The sequence below is a fragment of the Lagenorhynchus albirostris genome, chromosome 1 (genome assembly GCF_949774975.1).
Source record: "Lagenorhynchus albirostris chromosome 1, mLagAlb1.1, whole genome shotgun sequence".
Taxonomy (NCBI): Eukaryota; Metazoa; Chordata; class Mammalia; order Artiodactyla; family Delphinidae; genus Lagenorhynchus; species Lagenorhynchus albirostris.
In genome coordinates, this window is record NC_083095.1 from 122,557,303 (window position 1) to 122,574,548 (window position 17,246).

The 17,246-nt window shown below is 38.9% G+C and overlaps 1 protein-coding gene across 9 annotated transcripts in view; it reads right to left on the reverse strand.

Annotated features, from left to right (window-relative positions):
• Window positions 1-17,246, reverse strand: part of CSNK1G1 (casein kinase 1 gamma 1) — a 147,227-nt gene that overhangs the window by 115,961 nt on the left and 14,020 nt on the right. Inside the window, exon 3 of one of the 9 annotated variants that reach the window (XM_060151609.1) lies at window positions 1,274-1,293. The exons of the other annotated variants lie outside the window; for them this stretch is intronic. The gene's annotated coding sequence lies outside the window, so the exon portion shown is untranslated. The remainder of the gene's footprint in view (window positions 1-1,273; window positions 1,294-17,246) is intronic. 9 annotated transcript variants of the gene reach the window in all.

Genomic DNA, 17,246 nt, shown 5'->3' on the forward strand with positions numbered 1-17,246 from the left:
ATTCCCAGATAAACAAAACCTGAGGGTGTTTGTGACTAGTACACCTGCTCTATAAAGACTCTGAAAGAGAGTTCTTAAGATTGAAATTAGAGGACACCGGATAGTAATTCAAAGTCACACAAAGAAATAAAGAACAAGAGTAAAGATAGCTAGGACTTCCCTGGTGGCGTGGTGGTTAAGAATCTGCCTGCCAATGCAGGGGACATGGGTTCAATCCCTGATCCAGGAAGATGTCACATGCCACGGAGCAACTAAGCCCGTGCACCACAACTACTCAGCCTGCACTCTGGAGCCCGTGACCCACAACTACTGAAGCCTGCGCGCCTAGAACCCATACTCTGCAAGAAGAGAAGGCACCACAATGAGAAGCCTGTGTACTGCAACGAAGAGTAGCTCCCACTCACTGCAACTAGAGAAAGTTTGCGTGTGACAACGAAGACCCAATGCATCCAAAAATAAATAAAATAATTAAAAAATAAAAGAGTAAAGATAGCTACATAAGTACATATACAAGCCAGTATTGTTGCATTAATAACTTGTACCTCCTCTTTTTCTGGCTTACCTGATTTCAAATAAGAAAGCATAATAACTATATGTTTAAAACTACGGTTTCCCTGGTGGTGCAGTGGTTGAGAGTCAGCCTGCCGATGCAGGGGACACGGGTTCGTGCCCCAGTCTAGGAAGATCCCACATGCCGCAGAGCTGCTGGGCCCGTGAGCCATGGCCACTGAGCCTACGCGTCCAGAGCCTGTGCTCCACAACGGGAGAGGCCACAACGGTGAGAGGCCCGCGTACCCCCCAAAAAAAAAAAAAAAAACTAAACATCTATGTTAATAGGAACACAAGGTATAAAGATACACTAACAATAACAAAATAGGGTGCAGGGAGAACAGAGCTGTATAGGAGCAAAGTTTTTGTATACTACTAAAACTAGGCTGCTATTAGTTAAAACTTGATTGGCATCACGTTAAGATGTTAATTGTAATCCCCAGAGTAACACGAAGAAAATAACTTCAAAATATACAGAAAAAGAAACAAGAAGAGAAAACAACAGTACACTAGACAAAATCAACTACAGTTGACCCTTAAACACAGGTTTGAACTGCACAGGTCCACTTATACATGGATTTTTTTTCACCACATACACACAGTACTATACAATCCATGGCTGGTTGAATCTGCAGATGCAGAACTGCGGATATGGAGGTCTGACTGAAGGACTTGAGCATCCGCTGATTTTGGTAAATCAAAGGCAGGTCCTAGAACCAATCACCTGCAGACACTGAGGGATGACTGTAATCACAAAAGAAGGCAGTGATGAAGGAACTGAGAAACAAAAAAGATATAAGACAAATAGAAAACAAATAGGTAAATAGCAGAACCAAGTCCCAACTTATAAGTTACTTTAAATGTAAATGAATTAAATTCTCCAATTAAATAGCAGAGACTGGTATAATAGATTAAAACCAATCCAACTAAATGCTATCTACACACTTAATTTATATCAAAAAGATACAATAGCTTAAAAGTAAAAGGATGAAAAAAGGCAGTCCACGCAAATAGTACCCAAAAGAGGAATAGGGTGGCTATACTAACATCACACAAAATAAGAGTTTAAGACAAAAGTGTTACAAAAGACAAATTGTTACAATGACAAAAGGGTCAATCCATCAAGATGACATAGCAATTACAAACATAAACACACCTAATAACAAAGTCACAAAATAATATGAAGCAAAACCTGTTAGAACTGGAGAGAGAAATTGATACTTTTACAAAACAGAGTTCAAAACTTCACTTTCAATAATGAAAAAACAAGCAGACAACAGATCAATAAGGAAACAGAGTATTTGCACAGCAGTATAAACCAACTAGTCCTAACAGACATATACAGAACATCCCACTGAACAAACAGCGGAATACGTATTTTTCTCAAGTGTACATGGAACATTCTCCAGGAGAGATGTTAGGCCACAAGTCTCCATAAATTTTATTTTATTTAAAGATTTATTTATTATTTGCTTATTTATTTTTGGCTGCATTGGGTCTCAGTTGCAGCACGCGGGATCTTCATTGAGGTACGTGGGATCTTTCATTGTGGTGCGTGGGCTCTTGGTCGTGGCATGCGGGCTTTCTGTTCTCTAGTTGTGGCGCGCAGGCTCCAGAGGGCGTGGGCTTGTAGTTTGTGGCATGCAGGCTCTCTAGTTGAGACATGTGAGCTCAGTAGTTGTGGTGCATGGGCTTAGTTGTGCCACGGCATGTGGGATCTTAGTTCCCTGACCAAGGATCGAACCCATGTCCCCTGCATGGTAAGGCGAATTCTTTACCACTGGACCACCAGGGAAGTCCCCATAAATTTTAAAAGACTGAAATCATACGAAGTATTTTTTATGATAACAGAATGAAAGTAGATATTAACAGAAGAAAAACTAGAAAATTCACAAATATGTAAAAAGTGAACAACATACTCTTTCTTTTTTTAAAATTTAATTTAATTTTCTTATTGAAGTACATTTGATTTACAATGTTGTGTTAGTTTCCGATGTATAGCGAAGTGATTCAGTTATATATCTGTATATATATATACTTTTTCAGATTCTTTTCCCTCATAAGTTATTACAAAATACTGAGTATAGTTCTCTGTGCTATACAGTAGGTCCTTGTTGGTTATCTATATTATATATAGTAGTGCTTATATGTTAATCCCAAACTCCTAATTTATCCCTCTCCCCCTTTCCCTTTTGGTAACCATAAGTTTGTTTTCTATGTCTGTGGGTATTTCTGTTATGTATATAAGTCCATTTGTATTTTTTTTTAAGAGTCCACATATAAGTGATTATCATAGGATATTTGTCTTTCTCTGTCTGGCTTATGCACTTAGTATGATAATCTCTAGGTCCATCCATGTTGCTGCAAACGGAATTATTTCATTCTTGCAAATGGCTGACTAATATTCCATTGCATGAGTGTATATATATATATATAATATATATATATAATATATGTTTTTTATATATATACACCAAATCTTCTTTATCCATTCATATGTTGATAGACATTTAGGTGGCTTCCATGTTTTGGCTACAGTAAATAATGCTGCAGTGAACATTAGGGTGCATGCATCTTTTCAAATTATGGTTTTCTACAGATATATGCCCAGGAGTGGGATTGCAGCATCATATGGTAGCTCTATTTTTAGTTTTATAAGGAATCTCCGTACTTAAACAACATACTCTTAAACAACCAATGGTTCAAAGAAAAAATCACAATGGAAATTAGAAAATGCCTTGAGACAAATTAAAATGAAAACACAACACACCGAAACTTACGTGATATACAGAAAGCAGTGCTAAGAAGTAAATTTATAGGTATAAATGCGTACATTAAACAAGAAAGACCCCAAATCGGTATCCTAAGTGTACACCTTAAAGAAGCAGAAAAAGAAGAGCAAGCTAAATCCAAAGCAAACAGATGCAATGAAATAATAAAGACTAAACTGGAGATAAAAGAGAATTTAAAAAAAAAGATAGAATCAACAAAACCAGAAGCTGATTCTTTGAAAATATGAACAAAATTTAAAAACCTTTAGCTAAACTAAGAAAAAAAAAGAAAGAAAAGACTCAAACTACTAAAAAAATCCAGAGATGAAACTGGGGACAATTCTATGGACCTTAAAAATGAAAAGGATTATAAGTGAATACTATAAACAACTATACACCAAAAAGTAAGATAACCTAGATGAAGTGTACATGGTCCTATAAACAGACAAGGTACCAAAACTGACTCCAGAAGAAAAGGAAAATCTGCAGCAAGAAACTGAATCAACAATCAACTTCCACCAGGGAATTTCCTGGAGGTCCAGTGATTAAGACTCTGTGCTTTCACTGCTGAGGGCCCGGGTTCAGCCCCTGGTCTGGGAACTAAGATCCCACAAGCTGCGTGGCACGGCACGTAAGAAAAAAAACAAACAAAACACTTCCCCCAGAAGAAAAGCCCAGGACCACATGGCTTCACTGGTAAATTCTACCAAACATTTAAAGAATAATCATCAATCCTTCCCAAACTCTCCCAAAATCCAGAATAGGACAGAACCCTCCCTAACTCACTGTGTGATGCCAGCATTACCTCAATACCAAAACCAGGTAAAAACATTCAAGAAAATTATAAACCAATATCCCTTACAAATACAGATGCAAAAGTCCTCAACAAAATACTAGCAAATCTAATCCAACAGCATATTAAGAGGATTACACATTATGAGAAACTGAGATTTACCCCAGGTGGGTCAATAATGAAGACCTATCAATATAATACACCACATTAATAGAATGAAGGAGAAAAACCGTATGATCATCTCTATTGATGCAAAAAAAAGCATTTGACAAAATCCAACACTCTACCATGATAAAAAAATATTCAAACTAGGAATAGAAAAGAAATCCTCGGGACTTCCCTGGTGGTCCAGTGGCTAAGAATCCGCCTCCAATGTAGGGGACGCGAGTTCGATCCCTGGTCAGGGAACTGAGATCCCACATGCCGCGGGGCAACTAAGCTCAACTAAGCCCGCACATTGCAGTTACTGAGCCTGCGTGCTCTGGAGCCCGCGTGCCACAGCTGGAGAGAAGCGTCACAACTAGAGAAGCCCGAGCGCCACAACCAAGATCCTGCGCATGCAATGAAGATCCCGCGCGCCACCACTAAGACCCAAAGCAACCAAAAAAAAAGAAGAGAAATCCTTCATCGTGATAAAATGACTTTTATTGAGAACCCACAGTTAACAAACTCAATGGTGAAAGACTGAAAGCTTTCCCCCCCTGAGAACAGGAACAAGACGAAGATGCTGTTGTTTGACACTTCCATTCAACACTGTACTGGAAGTTCTAGCCAAAGCAGTTAGGCAAAAAAAAAAAAAAAAAAGCATCCAAATTGGAAAGAATAAAATTATCTCTATTCACAGATGATATTATCCTATATATGGAAAACCAAAAGAATAGACACACACAAATTATTAGAGTTAATAAATTCAGCACAAAAATCAGTTGTATTCTTACACACAATGAACAATCTGAAAGTGAAATTAAGAAAACAATTCCATTTATAATAACATCAAAAAATATACTTAGGAATAAATTTATCTAAGGAGGTATAAGAATTATACACTGAAAACTGGAAAAAATTGCTGAAAGAAATTAAAGAAGACCAAAACAAATAAAAAGATATCCCACTGCTCAAGGGTTAGGAGACTTAATATTGTTAAGATAGGATTACAACTCAAAGCAACCTACAGATTCAATACAATCCATGTCAAAATTCCATTGGCCATTGGGAGGGTGAGAGGGAGTCTCAAGAGGGAGGGGATATATGTATACATATAGCTGATTCACTTCCTTGTACAGTAAAACTAACACAACGTTGTAAAACAATTATAATCCAATAAAGACGTTAAAAAAAAATTCCAGTGGCCATTTTTGCAGAAAAGGAAAACCTGTTCCTAAAATTCATAAAGAGATTACCATTTTCTGCTCTGACATGTAAAGAGCAAGGAAGTCACTGTTCCTGTCCTCACAAGAAAACCGAACAACAAAAACTCTTCTTAGCTCCATCAGAGAATTGAGATCACAGGGTAAATCACTGCCCTGAAAACTGGAGAGAGAGGAGGACAGGGAAAATCCCAACTTACTGGAAGCAAAAGCCCAGGAGTATAAGCCCGTTGTCGGAGACATTATTTCTTTTTCATAAATTCTATAAGCAAGGAGAGGATGAAATATTTAAAGTATTAAAAAAAAACCTAGAATTCTGGATCCAATAAAATTATCTTTCAGTAGAGGAGAAGTAAAGAATTTGTCAGACAAACAAAAACAGGGAATTTATCGTCAGCACATGTGCCTTGCAAGAAATGTCTAAAGAAGTTCTTCAGAGAGAAGAAAGATGACACAGGTCAAAAACTACATAAAGAGCACTAGAGAGGAATAAATGAAGGTAAAACAAAAATTCTTTTTCTTAATTGATCTAATAGATAAGTATAGGTTCAAAATAATAATAGTAACAATGTATTAAGTGATTACACTTTATGGATAAGTGAATGTATCACAGAAATGTTTTAAGGGAAAGGAGGGAGGAATTGAATATCCTGTTACGAGGTACCTGCATAAACCACGAAACAGTACAGTGTTATTTGGAAGTAGGCTTAGATTAGTTATAGCAAACCACAGAGTAACCACTAAAATTTTTTAATTAATATGCAATTGCAAGGGACAACAAATAGCCAAAATCCAATCTTGGAAAACCTTGAAAAACAAAACAAGATACCACTTATACCCACTAGGATGGCTATAATTACACACACACAGACACACTATAACAAATTTTGGTGAAGATGTAGAGAAATTAGAATGCTTGAAAGTTGCTGGTGAGAATGTAATTGTCACACTTCCTAATATAAGACCTAAATATAAGAGCTAAAACTATATAACTCTTAGAAGATATACAAATGGCTAATAAGCACATGAAAAGATGTTTAACATCACTGGCCATTGGGAAAATGCAAATCAAAAACCACAAGACACCTCATCACACCTACCAGCATGGCTATAATCAAACACTGGAAAATAAGTGTTGGTGAGGGTGTGGAGAAACTGGAATCCTGCTTATGCACTGCTTATAGGAATGTATTTAAAACAACTCAGGGAATTCCCTGGTGGTCCAGTGGTTAGTACTCTGCACTTTCACTGCCTAGGGCATGGGTTCGATCCCTGGTCAGGGAACTAAGATCCTGCAAGCGGCATGGCACAGCCAAAAAAAGAGAAAAACCTCAGCAGTTGTAGAAAACAGTAGGTAGATTCCTCAAAAGAACTAAACATAGGGACTTCCTTGGTGGTCCAGTAGTTAAGAATCTACCTTCCAATGCAGGGGACTTGTGTTCAATCCCTGGTCAAGGAACTAAGACCTCACATGCCAACTGAGCCCAGTGCCCTAGAGCCCACACACCACAACTAGAGAGCCCTCGTGCCCCAACCACTGAGCCTACGAGCTCTGGAGCCCACGGGCCACAACTAGAGACAAGCCCGCGCGCTACAACTAGAGAAGCCTGCATACCACAATGAAAGATCCTGCATGCCACAACGAAGATCCCGCATGCCACAACTAAGACCCAATGCAGCCAAATAAATTTTAAAAAGGAAAAAGAGCTAAACATACAATTACCATTGGATCCAGCAATTCCACTTCTGGATATGTACCCAAAAGAAGTAAAAGCAAGGACCTGAACGGATGTTTCAAACGTGTTCAACATCGTTTCAGTTAAGGAAAATAAAAAAGTTTGGAGATAGTGGTGATGGTTGCACAACATTGTGAATGTACTTAATGTCATAGAACTGTACTCTTAAGAATGGTTAAAATGGGGAAATTCATGTTACACATATTTTACTACAATTTTTCTTTAAAGCAAGGAAAGGCAGAGAAGGAACTATTATGTGAATCTGTGCACTAATCACTTAGGAAATATGACAGATTGAGGAGGAGAGTTCCATTTAATGAATAATTATTTAATGAATAACTTAAGTAATGAATAATTACTTAAAATGTAAAATCTGACCAATCATAAACAAATAAAATGGAAACTCTCTACAAAAAAAAAAAATTGGCAAAGGACTTGTATAGACATTTCACCAAAAAAGATACACAAATGTCCAATAGGCACTAGAAAATACACTCAACATCATTAGCCATTAAGGAAATGCAAATCAAAATCATGAGAGGGCTTCCCTGGTGGCTCAGTGGTTAAGCATCCATCTGCCAATGCAGGGGACATGGGTTCGAGCCCTAGTCTGGGAAGATCCCACATGCCACAGAGCAATTAAGCCCCTGCGCCTCAACTACCGAGCCTGCGCTCTAGAGCCCACGAGCCACAACTACTGAGCCCAAGTGCCACAACTACTGAAGCGTGCACGCCTACAGCCTGTGATCTGTAACAGGAGAAGCCACCCAGTGAGAAGCCCACGCACCACAACAAAGAGTAGCCCCCGCTCGCTGCAACTAGAGAAAGCCCGTGTGCAGCAACGCAGCCAAAAATAAAAATAAATAAATTTATTTTAAAAAAACATAATGAGATATCACTTATACCCATTAGGATGGCTATAATTAAAAAATAAATAGGGGGGACTTCCCTGGTGGTCCAGTGGTTAAAACTCCATGCTTCCACCGTAGGGGGCATGGGTTCAATCCCTGTGAGGGAACTAAGATCCCCGAACGCTGCAGCACAGCCAAAAAATGAAAATTAAAAAATAATAAATAAATAAATAGGGAATTCCCTGGCAGTTCAATGTGGCCCCAGGTTCAATCCCTAGTCGGGGAGCTAAGATCCTGCAAGCTGAGCAGCAAGGCCTAAATAAACTAGTAAATAAATAAATAACAAATTTCGGAGGATACAGAGAAATTAGAACCCTTGGACATTGTTGGTGAGAATGTAAAATGGTGCAGTCACTGTAAAACAGGTGGTGGTTCCTCCAAAAATAAAAAGTAGGATTACCATATGATCCAGCAATTCCATTCCTAGGTACATATCCCAAAGGACTGAAAGCAGGTATTCATACAAAAACTTGTATCTCAACCTTCATAGGAGCACTATTCACAATAACCAAAAGGTAGAAACCACCAAAAATGTCCATCAACTGATGAATGAATAAACAAATGTGGTATATCCATACAATGGAATATCATCCAGCCATAAAAAGAAATGAAGTGCTGATACATGCTACAACATGGATGGGCCTAGAAAATGTTATGTTAAGTGAAAGAAGCAGACACAAAAGGTCACATATTATATGATTCCATTTGTATGAAATACCCAAAATAGGTAAATCCATAGAGATAGAAAGCAGATTAGTGTTTACCAGGAGCTGTGGAGAGAGAGGAACGGGGAGTAACTGCTTAACAGGTTTGGGATTTTTCATTTGGGGATGATGAAATGTTTTGAAACTAGATAAAGGTTATGGCTGCACAATACTGTCAATGTAGCAAATGCCACCAAATTGTGCGCTTTAAAGTGGCTGATTTTATATTATGTCAATTTTATCTCAATGAATAAGAGGGTGATAGAACAGAACTGATAACATCTTATGAAAACAATTACCCAAACATGTTATTTTACTATTTACTGCTTCCCAACTAAAACAAAATAGCACTTAAATAGTTCTTAAACTGTCTTAAGATGTTCCTGACCTTTTTCTAAATCACAATATCTCTCTAGAGAGGGAAGAGTGGTATTACAGAAAGCTTCTCAGGCATAATTGACTTAAAGACTTATCTACTCTAAAATCTAAAGGATATTTTTAAAAAGATGGATGAGGTTTTAAACTCACTCACCATGAGCAAAAAGGCCAAACAAAACTCAGAAACTCAGCTATCCCAAGTTACTTTAAACTTTTTACCTAAAGAGCACAATACAAAAATTTCCATTGATTACTTCTCACAGTCACTTTTACAATATAGTTTCAAATGGGCTAAATGACTTGCCCTGGTACCCACTGTAAGCACTACTTCCCTTCTGACAGTCACTTTCCCCTTGCTATCTGTCACCTAGGGCTGAAACTTTTGAGTCTTCCTTATCTCTTGGTTTCTAGTTACTATGAGCTGTTTCTTCAAGAGACTTCTGAGGTAGAAGTACTTAGCTTGACATCTGTGTCTCCCACTTATCAACAGTGTGAAAGCTGGAGGTAACCTTTCTTTGCCTCACTTCCTGTCCGTATAATGGGAATAACAGCCACACCTCAGTGGCTTGCTGTGAGAATGAGATAATGTATACAAAGCATTTAGCAAACTCCCATGATATAAACACTAAACAAACTGCCATCACTATTATTACTGTTCTGTGTTTTCAATGATATTTCCCGAGAACAGACCCTCCCTGCTGCTAGATTATATCCACTAGATTATGTCTGCACCTCCTCAACTGGCTTCCTTCATTCCTCTTTCAGTAGTCCAAAGGATTCTGCACATCATAAACAGATTTACCTTGTACATACAAATACATCCTGTTACTCCCCAGCTTAAAAAACCTTCAATGGGGGCTTCCCTGGTGGCGCAGTGGTTGAGAGTCCGCCTGCCGATGCAGGGGACGCGGGTTCGTGCCCCGGTCCGGGAAGATCCCACATGCCGCGGAGCGGCTGGGCCCGTGAGCCATGGCCGCTGAGCCTGCGCGTCCGGAGCCTGTGCCCCGCAACGGGAGAGGCCACAACAGTGAGAGGCCCGCGTACCGGAAAAAAAAAAAGTAAAAAAAAAAAACCTTCAATGGGTCTGTACTTATTACGACATCAAATCTAACATTCTCTGCCTTTCATTATCCTCTGTTAACAGCTGTTCTCAAACTTTAGCGTACATCAGAATCATCTGGATTGCTTGTTAAAAACACATTGTTAGAACCCACCCCCAGAGTTTCCAGTTCAGTAAGTCTGGAGCAGAGCCTCAGAATTTGCTTTGTAATAAACTTCCAGGTGATTCTGATGCTGTTGGTTGAGGAACCACACTTTGAGAAGTGAGAAGTACTGCTTAAAATATGACCCCCTTCTGCCTCCTTAATCTTAGTTCTTCCTACTCCCTAACCAGTACATACGACTTTCATTAGTTTCACAGGCTGTGCCCAATTCTCCCTCCCTGAGTTAACTTTGCTGCCCCAAAAGACTTTCTTGCTTGCCCAAATCATAACCATCCTGTAAGCCTGCACATTACAATCATCTTGGGAAAGCTTTTAAAAACGATGGATGGGGGAATTCCCTGGCAGTCCAGTGGTCAGGACAAGGGCGCAGGTTCAGTCTCTGGCCAGGGAACTAAGATCCCACAAACTGTGGCACGCCACCCCTTCCCACCACCCCCCAAACAAAACAAAACAAATAAAATTGTGGATGTCCCACACCTGAGATTCTGATTCAACTGATCCTGGGGACAAGTTGCCCCAAGTGATTCTAATAAGCAGGCAAAGTTGAGATCCACTACTTGACCTTCAATCTCCTTCTGACCAGAATTATGAACGCTCACTAAATTTTCTTCCCCCTAAATTCCTACAGTGTTACCAGATTATATCATGAAGTTTGCACTTAGTTACATATCAAACTGTTACTCTCTTTCATTTTAAATTCATTCTCACACTTGATCAATTATCACATCTTTAATTTCTATATTACTACAATACTAGTATGGTGATAATACACAGTAGGAACTCAGTGTTTACTTCCTCACTGACTGTGGATTCAAATTGGAATTCAAAGCTTTGAGTATTTCTACTCTATACAATTCAGGAAACTATACTCCTTCTTTTATACTCTGCAACAAACTCATTTTGTTACTGAGTCATTTAACTCCTTCCTTCCCCAATAAATAAATTGGAAAAAAATACTAATGCATCAAAATGCTGTGGAGAATAATAAAATGATTAATAGAATCATAATGGCTTCAGAGTTGCTTCCTTAGAGCAAATAGCCTTTTCTAAATCCATTAAAGACTGTTTCAAAACAGTTAAAGAGAATCAAAGCACACATATTTAAAGATGCTGAAGCTCTGAATAGTTCTATGATTTGTTTTCTCAACAGATGTGCATCCTTCAAGCCCTGAATTCACCAGATGCATATTAAATTAATCTGTACTTTCAGTTCTATATAACACTCCACTCTAGTTTTATAAATATACCACCACATGAAGCAGAATTCCATAGTTCCTTTATGACATTAAATATTAACAGATTACCTCCACTGTGCAAAGAAAAAATACATTAAGATTCATTTTAGGGACTTCCCTGGTGGCGTAGTGGTTAAGAATCCACCTGCCAATGCAGGGAACGTGTGTTCAAGCCCTGGTCTGGGAAGATCCCACATGCCACGGAGCAACTAAGCCCGTGCGCCACAACTACTGAGCCCACGTGCCACAATTACTGAAGCCCATGCTCCTAGAGCCTGTGCTCTGCAACAAGAGAAGCCACCGCAATGAGAAGCACATGCACTGCAACAAAGAGTAGCCCCCACGCGCAGCTACGAAGAAGACCCAACGTAACCAAATACAAATAAATAAAATATAAATAAATTTATTTTTAAAAATTAACAGATTATCTCCACCGTGCAAAGAAAAAATACATTAAGATTCATTTTAGGGACTTCTCTGGTGGCACAGTGGTTAAGAATCTACCTGCCGGGCTTCCCTGGTGGCGCAGTGGTTGAGAGTCCACCTGCCAATGCAGGGGACACGGCTTCGTGCCCGGGTCCGGGAAGATCCCACATGCCGCGGAGTGGCTAGGCCCGTGAGCCATGGCCGCTGAGCCTGCGCATCCGGAGCCTGTGCTCCGCAATGGGAGAGGCCACAACAGTGAGAGGCCCGCGTACCACAAAAAAAAAAAAAAAGAATCTACTTGCCAATGCAGGGGACACGGGTTTGATCCCTGGTGTGGGAAAATCCCACATGCCACGGAGCAACTAAGCCTGTGCGCCACAACTACTGAACCCGTGTGCCACAACTACTGAAGCCCACATGCCTAGAGCCTGTGTTCCACGCCAAGAGAAGCCACCACAATGAGAAGCCCATGCACGGCAAGGAAGAGTAGCCCCCGCAACTACAGAAAGCCCATGTGCAGCAATGACGACCCAACGCAGCCAAAAATAAATAAATTTTTTAAAGAAGATTCATTTTAATACAGCCAAATATGTGCTTGCTAAATATAGGCTATAATATCTTCATTATTTTTGAATTGGCTGATTTCTATCTAGAATGTGAAAAATAACAAATTTGCTCTTAACTAAAGATCCAGTGACACCTGGTATTTAAAGAAATACTAACTCAACACTTCAGAAATTAACCAGGATTTCAACTAAATACCTGAATTCTAATACTGTAGAAGTTTAATTGTCTACTTAAATTTCCCGGAAATTTTATGTCTTATATAATCATTATTTCTTCATTAACTAAAGAGAACGAATTAGTGTATTATATATGTCAGGAGACCTGGGTTCCAGTGTGACTCATTAGCTATACAATCTAGATCAAGTCTCTTAGTCTCTCTGCACTTAAGTAGTCTCAGCTGTAAAATGAAAAAGTCTAACTAGACCATTTCCATGTTTTCTTTTACTTTATGATTCGATAATCTATGAAACTCAAGAAACATAAGCATTAACCAAATGGATCCCATTAAAGACAAAGCGAGCTTACGTATTGATTGACTTGGAGAGCAGCTATCTTTGGAAAACCTAAGTGCTTTCACACAAACACATCATTCCTCATGTCTGTTTTTATTTAACTAGGTGAAAAAGCAAACAAAATCCATCAAACATGGAGTTATTAAACAATTTTTGCATCATACTAAAGATGACTGGAATATTTGGATGTCACAATACCAATTAAGTTAACATGTTTAGAAAACAGAAGGTGTCCTAGAAATCCAGACAGGACAATTTAAAAGCCAACTGAAAGAGGATTCTAACAATTACTACTCAGGCTATGTGATAAACAGTGCCTCAGGACAGCATTTTATTGCTTTTAAAATAGATACTTCCACTCTGAATCCAAATTGGAAATATAAGGCAACTACAGCAGTACCCATGATATCTCTTCCTACTCAAACGTTGCCAGCTCAAGTTTCTGGATGGCCTTCAACAAATGTAACAGGAAGAAGCAAATACTGGAGATGGCAGCCAAGAAATCTGTATAGCTGAAACCTGCACAACTATAAAATGTAAGTGGCAAAGGATCTTAACTTTAGTAACAGTTCAGAAATCCTGAATTTAGATCTCCTATCAAGCCCCTTTACCACCTGCAACTGTCATGTGAACAGTACCACATTTAGCTCACACTTCCTAATGCCCAATTACATATCTCAAAGAATTAAAGCACCTGCCAATTAACACCTAATGACGTAGTATCAATCTTTTTGAAAGGGAAACTTGAGACTCTGAATAATGCTTCCAATTACATCTCATAGTTAGAAAAATCTCTTTTCAAAACTACCCCCAGGAATTATTTCATACATTAATTTTCTAAAAAAGAAAAAAATACTCAAGGGTTGGGGTGTGAGGGAGGGATAAATTGGCAGAGCACAGAGGACTTTTAGGGCATTGAAAATACTCTGTAACGGGCCAATATCACCGATGAACATAGATGCAAAAATCCTCAACAAAATACTAGCAAACAGAATCCAACAGCACATTAAGAGGATCATACACCATGATCAGGTGGGGTTTATTCCAGGAATGCAAGGATTCTTCAATATACGCAAATCAATCAACATGATACACCATATTAACAAATTGAAGGAGAAAAACCATATGGTCATCTCAATAGATGCAGAGAAAGCTTTTGACAAAATTCAACACCCATTTATGATAAAAACCCTGCAGAAAGTAGGCATAGAGGGAACTTTCCTCAACATAATAAAGTCCATATATGACAAACCCACAGCCAACATCATCCTCAATGGTGAAAAACTGAAAGCATTTCCACTAAGATCAGGAACAAGACAAGGTTGCCCACTCTCACCACTCTTATTCAACATAGTTTTGGAAGTTTTAGCCACAGCAATCAGAGAAGAAAAGGAAACAAAAGGAATCCAAATCGGAAAAGAAGAAGTAAAGTTGTCACTGTTTGCAGATGACATGATACTATACATAGAGAATTCTAAAGATGCTACCAGAAAACTACTAGAGCTAATCAATGAATTTGGTAAAGTAGCAGTATACAAAATTAACGCACAGAAATCTCTGGCATTCCTATACACTAATGATGAAAAATCTGAAAGTGAAATCAAGAAAACACTCCCATTTACCATTGCAACAAAAAGAATAAAATATCTAGGAATAAACCTACCTAAGGAGACAAAAGACCTGTATGCAGAAAATTATAAGACACTGATGAAAGAAATTAAAGATGATACAAATAGATGGAGAGATATACCATGTTCTTGGATTGGAAGAATCAACACTGTGAAAATGACTCTACTACCCAAAGCAATCTACAGACTCAATGCAATCCCTATCAAACTACCACTGGCATTTTTCACAGAACTAGAACAAAAAATTTCACAATTTGTATGGAAACACAAAAGACTCCGAATAGCCAAAGCAATCTTGAGAACGAACAATGGAGCTGGAAGAATCAGGCTTCCTGACTTCAGGCTATACTACAAAGCTATAGTAATCAAGACAGTATGGTACTGGCACAAAAACAAAAATATAGATCAATGGAACAGGATAGAAAGCCCACCTTCATGAAGAACCTAGGGGTAAGACAGGAATAAAGACACAGACCTACTAGAGAATGGACTTGAGGATATGGGGAGGGGGAAGGGTAAGCTGTGACAAAGTGAGAGAGTGGCATGGACATATATACACTACCAAACGTAAAATAGATAGCTAGTGGGAAGCAGCCGCATAGCACAGGGAGATCAACTCGGTGCTTTGTGACCACCTAGAGGGGTGGAATAGGGAGGGTGGGAGGGAGGGAGACCCAAGAGGGAAGAGATATGGGAACATATGTATATGTATAACTGATTCACTTTGTTATAAAGCAGAAACTAACACACCATTGTAAAGCAATTATACTCCAATAAAGATGCAAAAAAAAAAAAAAGAAAATACTCTGTATATTAAAAGGATGAATAATTGTTACTGTACATTTTTCCAAACCCATAGTAAGTACAGAACAAAGAATGAACCCTAAATTAAACTACAGACTTTGGGAAATTATGATTTGTCCATGTAGGTTCATCAATTATAACAAATGTACCACTTGGGTAGGGGATATTGATAATGGGGGAGGCTATGCATGTGTGGGAACACATATGGGAAATCTCTGTACCTTACTCTTAGTTTTACTGTGAATCTAAAACTGCTCTAAAAAGTAAAGTCGTTTAAAAAATACCATATTAACATTTTTAGAATAGAAAACATCTTAATAACTGGACAGGGACTTCCCTGGTGGTGCAGTGGTTAAGAATCCCCTTTGGCAGGGGACACGGGTTTGATCCCTGGTCTGGGAAGATACCACATACCGTGGAGTAACTAAGCCCATGCACCACAACTACTGAGCCTGTGCTCAAGAGCTCGCAAGCTGCAACTAGTGACCCCACAGGCCTAGAGCCCATGCTCAGCAACAGGAGAAGCCACCGCAATGAGAAGCCCACGCACTGCAACAATGAGTAGCCCCCCCCTCACCACAACGAGAAAGCCCATGCGCAGCAACAAAGACACAATGCAGCCAAAAATTAATAATAAATAAATAAAATTAAAAGAAAAACAGAACAACTGGACATCCTTGTGCAATAATATGAATATAAACACAGTCCTTAAACCTTCTACAAAAACTCAAATGGATCTTACAACTCTGTGTAAAATGCAAAACTATATAAACTCTCAAAGATAGCATAGGAGAAAATCTATGTGCCCTTGGGTTTGGCAATGAGTTTATAGATACAACACCAAAAGCATGCTCAATGAAAGAAAAACTTGTAAAGCTGGACTTTATTAAAACTAAAAACTTTCATACTATTAAAGACACTGCTAAGAGAATAAAAAGACAAGCCACAGATTGGAAAAAAATATTTGCCAAAAATATAACTGATAAAGGATTCCTATCCAAAATATACAATGAACACTTAAAACCCAACAATAAGAAACAATTTAACAATGGGCAAAAAGATCTGAAAAGGCATCTCACCAAAGAATATACATAGATGGCAAACAAGCATATAAAAAGGCAGTTCAGGGGCTTCCCTGGTGGCGCAGTGGTTGAGAATCCTTCTGCTGATGCAGGGGACACGGGTTCGTGCCCTGGTCCTGGAGGATCCCACATGCCGCGGAGTGGCTAGGCCCGTGAGCCATGGCCGCTGAGCCTGCGCATCCGGAGCCTGTGCTCCGCGATGGGAGAGGCCACAACAGTGAGAGGCCCGCATACCACGAAAAAAAAAAAAAAAGGCAGTTCAACACTGTATGTCATTAGGAAATTACAAATTAAAACACCTATTAGAAAGGCTCAAGTACAAAAAACTGACGATATCAAATTCTAGCAAGTACTCAGAGCAACAGGAACACTCATTTATTGGTGATGGGAATGCGTATTGGCATAACAACTCTGAAAGACAGTTTCACAGTTTCCTACAAAATTAAACATAGTCTTATCATACAACCCAGCAATCACACTTGTTCTTTACCCAAAGGAGCTGAAAGCTTACGTACACACAAAACCCTGCACATGCCACCCCCCCAAAAAAATGGAAGCAA